At 40.7% G+C, this 10,683-nt stretch overlaps 1 long non-coding RNA gene across 1 annotated transcript; it reads right to left on the bottom strand.

Moving 5' to 3' along the window:
• Positions 1-3,133: 3,133 nt before the first annotated feature.
• LOC134210811 (uncharacterized) lies at positions 3,134-3,485 on the bottom strand. Its single transcript, XR_009978865.1, has 3 exons — positions 3,404-3,485; positions 3,267-3,337; positions 3,134-3,198 (listed from the first exon to the last, which is right to left on the bottom strand). It is a non-coding gene; the product is annotated as an uncharacterized LOC134210811 (long non-coding RNA).
• Between the last annotated feature and the right edge of the window lie 7,198 nt (positions 3,486-10,683).

The following is a 10,683-nucleotide window of genomic DNA, read 5'->3' as shown; positions in this document are numbered from 1 at the left end:
TCATGCGACGCTGCTAGATACTGTTCTCCTGTTTACCGCCGAGTGTTGTTCGCAGCACCTTACGCTCAAACACTCTGAAAGCTCTCCGATCAGCCTCCTTCAACGTCCATGTTTCATGGCCGTATAAAGCCACCGGAAGAATCAGAGTAGTATTCAGCGCGAATTTTGTCTTCGTTTGCAGACTACAGGACTTAAGCTGGTTACGAAGTCCGTAATAAGCCCTATTTACAATACGTTTTTTCACCTCGCATGTAACATCATTTTCGCGCGTCACTAATGTTCCAATATACACAAATTCTTCTACCACTTCAAATTTTTCACCATCCAGCACCATTTCGCTACCACCACCACTAATGAACCCACGTTTATTGCCAGCGACCATGTACTTCGTTTTACTGGTATTGATCGTGAGTCCAATGCCTCTTCCATGGCACGGCGATCAATCCCGATAATATCGATATTGTCCGCAAATCCCAGGAGCATATGCGATCTTGTGATAATGGTACCGCTTCTTTGCACACCAGCTCTCCTAATCGCTCCCTCGAGCGCTATATTGAATAGTAGATTCGAGAGTGCATCACTCTGCTTTAATCCGTTAAAGGTAACAAATGACGTCGATATTTCATCCGCAACCCTTACACTTGATTTCGATCCGTCCAACGTTATACGAATCAGCCGTATCAGTTTCACCGGAAAACCATGTTCAAGCACAATTTGCCATAATTCATTCCGTTTCACTGAATCGTACGCCGCCTTGAAATCAATAAACAGATGATGTGTTTGCAAGTTGTTCTCCCGGAATTTATCAAGGATTTGTCTCAGGGTAAACATTTGATCCGTCGTTGATCGGCCCTCACAAAAACCTGCTTGGTATTCGCCGACGAAGGACTCTTCAAGCGGTCTCAATCTGTTAAACAAAATACGGGACATAATTTTGTACGCCGAATTAAGGAGAGTTATTGCTCGGTAATTGGCGCACTCCAGTCTGTGTCCTTTCTTAAAGAGAGGGCAGATGAGGCCGTCCAGCCAGCTAGCAGGCAATTCCTCGTCTTCCCATATTTTTGACATAATATGGTGTAGAACTTCATAAAGCTGCTCAAGCTGTTTGAGAAGTTCAGCCGGGAGCTGGTCCTTCCCCGCTGCTTTATTGTTTTTCCGCTCTTTAATAGCTTTTTTAACCTCATCTAGTGTAGGCGACTCCACAGCTTGTCCATCGTCGCTAATATTTATTCTGTTCAGCGATGCACAGTCACTTCCACTATTCAACAAAGTCTCGAAGTGTTGCTTCCACCTGGCAGCCACTTCGGTTTTATCTGTTAGCAAATTCGATGGCGCTGTCTTTTTCCGCACGCCATTGACAGACTCATAAAACCTCCGCATATCATTCTGCTCCATTTTTCCTGCGCCTCGCTAATCACTTGTTCTTCATATTCTTTCTTCTTCCTGTCGTGGGTTCGTTTTTCGGCAGCTCTTGCTTCCTTGTACCGATCTCTATTCGATCGGTTAGCTGACACATGCTTTTGGCAACGTTTTTCTCGTCTGTCACTCTCTGACACTCCACATCGAACCAACCCGTCCTGGGTCGCCTCTGTTCAGTGCCTACCACTTCTCGTGCTGTTGTGTTCACCGCTCCATGGATCGACACCCATAGATCGTTGTCGCTAACGTTAATTACACTTATCCGTTCGTCGAGCTTCTGGCGGTACTCAGCCGATACTCCTTCCGTCGACATTCGCTGGATATTATAACGCATCGTTCGTTGTGATCTTTCGTTCGATACAATTGACAACCGTGATAGAATTTTACTGATAACGAGCTAGTGATCAGAGTCAATGTTCGGACCTCTGAATGTCCGCACAACGATAACATCCGATAAATGGCGCCCATCCACCAGAACATGGTCTATCTGGTTGCAAATTCCACCATTTGGGTGTCTCCAGATGTGTTTTCAGATGTGAACGGTTGAAACGGTTCAGAATTTGGTTGGAATCGATTCTGGTTTTCCTTCAACCAACTTCACTTTTGCGCCAAGCAGACGATCAGATCGTCTGCATGTGAAGCAGCAAGAATTGTTTGCCCAGCGAGACTCAGGGCGAGTCCATCAAATACCCGTGGAATGACGAAAATCGAAACCGTCCTTATCCGACCACAAAATTGACCCAACGGCAAGCAAATAGTCCGAAAGCCCCAAAAATAATCCCTAAATTAATAAAACCCATCCAATCAACTCCTTTCTTCCTCTTGAGCGACTAGACAAACGTTTAAATTTACAGATCTTATATTGTCGTTCTGATCCTACTACTTCCTACAATTCCAATAGGAATTTTGATTTGCACGACCGTGCTTTGTTCTCGGTCCCTTCGAATGTTTCGTTTGGTTAGGCTAAAAGACCTGACCTGAATCTGCTCGCTACGATCGAGCTCATGCGTGGTCCAACGATGGATGCGACGATGGGTGGCGGGGCAGTCTCTGCTGTGAACGCCGCCGGAGCAACGAAAGCGAAAGTGGTTGGCGGCGAGTTTGCCGCCGGAGCTACGATGGCTGTGTGGTAGTGCCGTAATCACGCCGCCGGTGCGACGAAGGTTCACGATGTGTGCGTGGGTTCGCTGTTGGTGCGACGAAGCGTGTGTCTGACAGTCGTGCTAGGCAAAGCGAACGGCGACTGCTGCGGCTGTCAGTCGATGGTGCTGATCTTCACCCGGCGATGCGGTGGGTGGTACACGTTCGCTCGTAGTGTGCGCCGACACTATCTCGTGCAGATCGGTTTGCGTCGAACTGCCAGCTGTCTCGAGGCCAACGAGATGGAGAATTCTTCCGACAATTGGCGATCGGAGGGTGATTCTCGGGAGACGTGGATTCTCCCAGGCCCGTAGGTGCGATGGTGTCTCACTGGCCGGACGATGAGGCTTATAGCCTACAAACCGCCAAGCTTCCGGATCCACCTAGAGGACTCGAAGCGGTCGAATCCCCCTACAACCTACTTCCGGGTCTAGAACCCGGCAGAAACACCTTCGCGTGAAGGATTTAGGTTCCTTCACGGAGAAAAGAAAGCACACACATGTCGATTAGCACCCGGTAATCATTCAAACGGCACACCCTCATTCCAATCAAAACACATAACAAAACGCATTTACCTGAGCCTCGAGCAGCAGATTCAAAGTTTAGCTGGTTTGATGGCAGCTAATATCTTTAAAAGATCTACAAAAAAATGACACGTACTACACATTAAAATCTTTCGCACCATTATGGCGGTTCTAAGGACTCACATAGGAAATCTGCGTTTCCTCTCACTTGGGCCTGCCTAATTTCCACTATACTTTTATGTACTTTCCAAATACTAGAATAATGAGATTATACATTACAATAATATAATGTTGGATTATTCTAACAAAATCTGACTCACTCTACTTCTTCGAACAGCTAACAGTCACTTTTATAAAGATTCCACAATGTTCTGGGACCACGTCCGCTTCTAATCACTGTCCGACTTGGAAAGACCTTTGATTGGATTTTCTTATTTCTTTGTTACATTTAATATAAAAGATGTACAAACAATTGCCGTTAAAAGAAACGAACTCATCAGACAAACAAGCAAATTAAGCCCGTGAGTGGTCATAAAATTGTCTCAGGATAAGGAAATAGTGTGGTTGAACTATCGACAACTAGGAGGCGCGACAATTAATAAAATGCCAATTATGGCTGCATTCTGGCTTTCGATTTAATCAATCTTTATAGATGAAAAGATGGTTAATCGAATTAAAATCAGAATTTAATTGCAACCTTGTTTAATTTTGTAACCGCGTTACATTTCGTGCAAAGTACGTGCTACTGTTGGCCATCCCTCTGACAGCAGCGAAATTTACTAGCCGTAGGCCGTTGTCATTGGTAGCGGAGTGAAGGCTCTCCCTACCAATTATAGGACGGAAAAAGTCCTCTTTATCGACCTGAGCGTTAACGGCTCCGATAACAATTAAGCACTCGCCGTAGGCTTTATCAAGACATTCATTAAACGTGTCCTTCACGTCGTCGGATTTATCGTTTGTCGGTGCTTAAACGTTGATTAGGCTGTAGTTGAAGAATTTGCCTCGTATCCTCAACACACAGATTCGTTCGCAAATGGGTTTCTACCGCATCACTCGCTTCATCTGTTTGCCCATCACTACGAAACCAACTCCTTGCTCTGCTTTTCCGCGCTGCTGTGATCGATGTTATACACTGGATTCTGTTTTTACACGATTTACATTTTCTCAATTTTGCACTTATCCTGAATGTTTAACGCATATTAATTATCATGTGATTTTTCTTTGATTTATTCTGGATTTTTTGAAACACGTTGCAAACATTTTGGTGGTAAATGGAAGTCACACGATCAAAAACACGAGCGAAAAAAAATCGTGTAAAAACAAAATCCTGTGTACTTGAATGCAGTGTTGGTCGTGGGGTCCACGGCTCGGAATTCACGTTCTCCGGATCTAGGCCATCGGACTTCTTGAATAGCGGCCACGTTCACTCTAACCTTCTGCAGTTCACGAGCCAAAAGGCTCACTCGTCCAAGTTCATTTAGGGTCCTGACATTCCAGGTACCGAGTTTCCCATCATAGTTTTTATTTCGTTGCCGGGTAATAACAGGGGGGGTTGCCAAAAATAACGTTCTATTTTTCTTCTATCTCCATTTTTCGTGGTATTTGAGAGGCTTCAGTAAGCTACCTTACCTGGGCTGCGTTACCTACATCGGGCTGTTGGGGCTGCCACCTTAGGTATAGCTGACGCGATACAGCATTTCGTTAATCAGCCGCTGGGTACCAGGCAGACGCTGTTTAAGCCGCACCTTCTGCTGAACAAACGCGAAGCGTACTTTCTCACTCCAGCTGATAAAGGGTTTTTGAACTAATTAATTGATAAATCATTTCTCTTATCCTATTTAAATACTTGACATTTTGACAGTAAACTTTTTGGACATTTAAGTGAAAGTAGGCTTTGAAATTAAAACATTGAACTATTTACAGTGGTGGCCTGTGAATTATTCTGATTTCAAACAGTCAGTCTAATAATACCTGTACGAATTATGCTATTTTGTTTCGTCAGTCAGAAGTCAGAAGTGAGAAATTTTATATCCGAAGTGCGAAGGGAGAAGGGAGAGGTGAAAAGTATGAAGGGAAACGTGAGAAGTGAAAAGTGAGAAGTAAGAAGTGAGAAGTGAGAAATGAGAAGAGAATAATGAGAAGTGAGAAGTGAGCATTGATTGTGAGAAGTGAGAAGTGAAAAGTGCGAACTGAGAAGTGAGAAATGAGAAGTGAAATGTGAGAAAAGGGAAATGATAATAGAGAAGTGAATAGTAAGAAGTGCTAAATGAGAAGTGAGAAGTAAGTAGTGATCGTTAGAAGCGAGAAATGAGAAGTGAGAAGTGAGAAATGCGAAGAGAGAATTAAGAAGTGAGAAGTGCTGAATAAGAAGTTAGAAATGAGAAGTTTGTAGTAAGAAGTGAAAAGAAATGTAAAGCAAGAAGTGAGAAATGTGAAAAATGGAATGAGATGTGAGCAGCAAGAAGCGAGAAGTGAAGACCGAGAAGTGAGAAATTAAAAGTGAGATGTGGCAAGTTTGAAGTAAGGTGAGAATTGAACATTTTGAATTAAAATAAAATTCCTTCCAATTTCCTTCTCCCTACTGTTTTCTCACTTTTTCATTTTTTTCTTGTTTTTTCTTTCCATATCTTTAAGTGATGAACCTTGTATTACACTTAAAAATCACTATAATAAAGAATAAAAAAAATTCCATATCTTTTCACTCGCTTCTCATCTCTTGCTGCTGTTTTCCTCACCGCTCACTTCCTACTTCTCACTTCATAACTGTCGCATCTCACTTTTCATCACTCGTGACTCCTTTCTCATTTCGTACTTCCCACTCACTTCTCACTTGTTACTGTACACATCTAGCTACTGAGTACTCAATACTCACTTCTCACTACTTTGTACTCACTTCGAACATTTCATTTCTCACTTTTCTTTTCGAACATTTCTCCTATCACTTCACTTAATAAGAAAACAATTCTAACTGTTGCGTTTCGGATGTGGTAATGTAACATCGCTCCAAATCTTACAGCAGACAAGACATGGCTGTTGTCTTTAATAAGCTGAAAAATTATAAATTCCGTAAATTAAATACACAATTACCTACAAATTCGGTGATTAACTAGGAAGACAATTACTTCCATCCTGAGCACACATCTTCAAATTGAATAGTCTTATACATAGCTATGCCTTACAGGCGAATCTGATATCACAGTCAAACAGACATAACACATTGAACATTCACTCATCAAATTTGTCGTCGTTGAAACACTAACAACATCTATTGATTTTAGTTAGTTGGGCAAATCACGAACCAGATGGCGGTAGTGAGCAAACGTCAAATTTGCGCAAAGCCGAAGCGCGCGCCACGAGTGATCGATTGGCCAACTAATGATTATTTGAATCGACCAGTAAATCAGTGAACGATGGAAATTTGAAGAGTGTTATGTCTGTTTGTCTGTGGTAATATTTTCAGGGATGCTCGATATAAAAGCTAGGGTTCAAATTTAAAATACGCTACATGGCGTAGTGTAGGGATCCTATAATGAGAGATATGCGAAAGCCAATCGAGCCATTGTGAGCCAATCGAGCAAAACGTGTCAAAAAGTGAGCCAAATGAACATTGTTATTTTTGCAGATTGAGAGGTATTGAGATTGTTATTAAATAAATTTCAAGAAAAAATCCTATTGCTATTTCCGGCGATTAAACCACCCGACTTGGACGTTAATTTACAATGTTATGAAAACTCATATGTGAATATGTACGTTATGTGGAAGATATTGATTTGGAAAATGTATTGGAGGTAACCACTTTCCCTTCGATGGGACTCGAACCCATGACCCTACAGTATGCTAGACTGGTGCTTTAACCAACTAAGCTACGAAGGACCTCCGTCGGCCTTCGCAACCTAGCGGCTACTGAACGAGCTCGAGATTCCCAAACTGGACGCATAGTCAAATCACTCGCAATCCATTTCTCAAGCCAATACTTCCACATGTGTATTGTACACGTCCACATTAGAGGAGCGTGAGTATTTAGAATGTCTGGCGGCTATACACATTCTTCATCAGCAACGGTACTGATCAAGTTAGGTTGTGTAAGCTATTTGCCAGTCGGTCGTCAAGCTCAGACCCGACCGCATTGCGTAGGCAAGAGCACGCAACTCAAGTTCAGTTCAATCAAAGATAATTGCCTATTTCCGGGGATTAAACCACCTGACTAGAAATGGATTGCGAGTGATTTGACTATGCGTCCAGTTTGGAAATCTCGAGCTCGTTCAGTAGCCGCTAGGTTGCGAAGGCCGACGGAGGTCCTTCGTAGCTTAGTTGGTTAAAGCACCAGTCTAGCGTACTGTAGGGTCATGGGTTCGAGTCCCATCGAAGAGAAAGTGGTTACCTCCAATACATTTTCCAAATCAATATCTTCCACATAACGTACATATTCACATATGAGTTTTCATAACATTGTAAATTAAACAATTTGTTTTTCTTTCGTAAGTAAAGTAAACTAGTTTATGTATCGTGTTTCGCTCATTTGTATTGTAAAAGTTGTTTAGTGACAATACTTATTGAAACACTGTTAGTGGACAGACAAACATATTCCAAATTGTTATCAAATGCAAAGTCATATACAAGCTTCAACATTTTGCACTGCGGCAGATGCTGGAAGCGTTCACTAACAAAAGTAACAGCGTTACTAAATCGTCTGGAAAATTATTTGCATATCACTCATTATAGGATCCCTAGCGTAGCGTAACACTAACTATTCGGTCAAATGGCGTTCGTCAAATGATCCTTTCGGCCAAATGGCATTCGGCCAAATTACCATTCATTATATTGCTATATGCTTTTCGCGAATACGAAGGTAATGCCTCTACTCACTCTTATGGCAAAAACTCATTGGTATCTGTCAGACTGTGCGTGAAACATGGCAGCCAATCACCACTTCTTGTTCCTCCACAGTAAAATCCCATTAGAAACTGTCAGACTGTGCGTGATGAATTTACCTTCGTAGTCGCGAATGAAAAGTATTTGACTTTAAAAAAAAACTCAAAGGTGCAGCCCAATCGGATTGTACGCAAAAGTGACGTTGAACTACGTAGCTGTATCTGCTTTAGTTGTTTATCCTATGCTCCTGAGATTGAGTGAGCATTACGAAAACTGATGATGTATATAATTTTTGGACCAACATTTGAAAAAGGAAGATGAAAATAAAATTTTCAAATAATCGAGGATGAACAACACTCTCAAGCGTTCACGTATCCAAATTAAAGCTTGGCTGTTAACGGCGTTATTGATAATAATTATTATTCCTTCACGTGAATTGCGTCGAATCAGCAGGAACGAGCCAAAGAAAGTTTACCAGAACGCAGCGAAGAAGATTCCGAGCCCCAGTAGAGGGGCAAGACGTAAGCAAGAAGTTACCGTCAAACGCCCCCAAGTTTTCCAAGTAAAACGCATATTTAAGTTAGCATAAACAAACTGCACCATCTAAAATCCCTGCAATGGCAGACATAAAAGACTTTCAATTAATAACTAAAGAAATGCTAATAGATTACCAAGTTGAAAAGCAGGCCAAGTTCTAGTTGGAATGTAGTGCTATGGAAGAAGAAGCTTGCGATGCACTTACGAGATTGACTGATTCATCGAAACCGAGTGCTAAGCTGTTAGCAAGTTTTTAATAGTAAATATTATCATACACAGATATTGTAACACACTAGAGTCGGTTTTTACGCGGAGGATATAGGCCACGTAAATTGAAACAACGTAAAAAACCGCGTAAATATGTCTGAATTAACCGCGGAAATCCATTCCACCGATTCCTGTAAAAATAACCTTGATCGAATGGTCCAAGAAAATTGAAAATCCATCGAGAAACGGCTGAGATATTAACGATTAAAGTCTATCATATTTTCGTGACGTTTTTCAATTTTTTGCAATCGCAAAGTGTACCCCAATATAGAAAAGACAGACGTAGTTCTACGTCAAAACTAGCGTTTTCTTTATCTCGATACCTTCCTAACTCGATCTTCAAAATCAAGTAAGGGAGAGTTCACTGTATCACAATGTTTTAAACTGTGTACAGTTTTTGTTGTGCTCTCCTTCTTCTATTCGAGAAACAAAGTAATGAAAAAGTATTTGATTTGTTTCTTGATTTTTGGGATTTTGTATATGTTAGACGATCCCCACCAATGCGTAAACAAAGCCGAAATAGCAACCTCTATCAAGACACGAACTCGCACCGGTCGTTGGTAAACGGGTTTGGGAAATGTAAACGCAACCTTTGGTGAATAGTTGTTGGCAAATTTGACGACCCGCTCCAACCATTGCCAAACCATTAAACGGAAAAAATAAGTTACTCATAAATAATAAATGTGTCGTTTTCTGTAAAATTAGTCGGTTGTTCATCATCAAAACCGTTGTGATAGAGGTTAGTTTAGTTTAGTGGATTTCAACTGATTGGCGACGCTAGTGTATAAGAAATTATGTGATAGGTTAGATATTTCGAAATCTGAATTTTTTAGAATATTTCCGTTTTCTACAAAGTTGTTCGAATGGTCAAATCCATCATGACGAAAGCAAGTTTAGTTTGAAATACAACCGTTTGAAATATTTAATCTACAACAGATTTTAAAATATTTAATCTACCAGGTTATTTCTTGTACACTAATTCTAAACTAAATTGTTCTCCATCATGATAACATTCATACTACCCGAACAACTTTGTAAAAGACAAAATCTTTATAAATCTTATAGATTTCGAGATACCCACCTCACTAAATTGTTGTATATAAGCTAGCGCCACCAAGCAGTTGTGTGTCTAATTAATTTGATAATCACAAAATGCTATACTCGCACACTTTTTTTCTATCTATTGCATTTATTTGACAGGCTCAGGCGTGTATAACACTTAACGGAGCCAAGACTCTTTATGATATTTAAAAACTATATCATTATCATTAACAGTTAGTAAGGGGGAAGGGACATTGACCAAAAAAAGCGTTCTAAAAGATTTGAAAATAAATAATTTTTTTTCCTGATTTTTTGTATCCGTGTTTGCCTCTATAGAATAGCAGCCGGATATCCACCACCGGTGCGAAACATGATTGCATTTCTCGCGCTTAGTTTCATAGGGGTGTTACTGTATTGATCGATTTCTCTTCGTCGATGTTTTCTTTTTATTATTGTACCGAATTGCGCTAGTTTGTCAATGATTTAATGGTATCTTGCACCAGAATCAATAATCACGGTTGTAGCTTTTGAAACAATTGAGTTATTAACAAAATATAAAATCGATAAAGAGAAATCAATCAATACAGTTACGCCCCTATGAAACTAAGTGCGAGATTTCAACAACCTTGATAGAAACAACCTCTAAAACAAGTGCATAAATAAAATATGAACGCACCCATTTGGATACGCAAAATAAGTATTTTGCGCTCGATAATGGCGGCCTAGTGAGTGCCTTTTTGACATTCAAAGGGTAGAAAATATTTACATTTTTTTATCAATGTAGGCCATGATTCAATGAAAAACATTGGCACTCATGCGGTATCTACAAACAACCTAGTGTCAACAATTTTCCGTTTTGTTATTCAAAGATTTGTGTTTTTCT

Source organism: Armigeres subalbatus, chromosome 1 (genome assembly GCF_024139115.2).
Source record: "Armigeres subalbatus isolate Guangzhou_Male chromosome 1, GZ_Asu_2, whole genome shotgun sequence".
Classification (NCBI taxonomy): Eukaryota; Metazoa; Arthropoda; class Insecta; order Diptera; family Culicidae; genus Armigeres; species Armigeres subalbatus.
The sequence above is the reverse complement of the archived record's forward strand: the minus strand, read 5'-3'. Positions and strand labels throughout refer to the sequence as shown.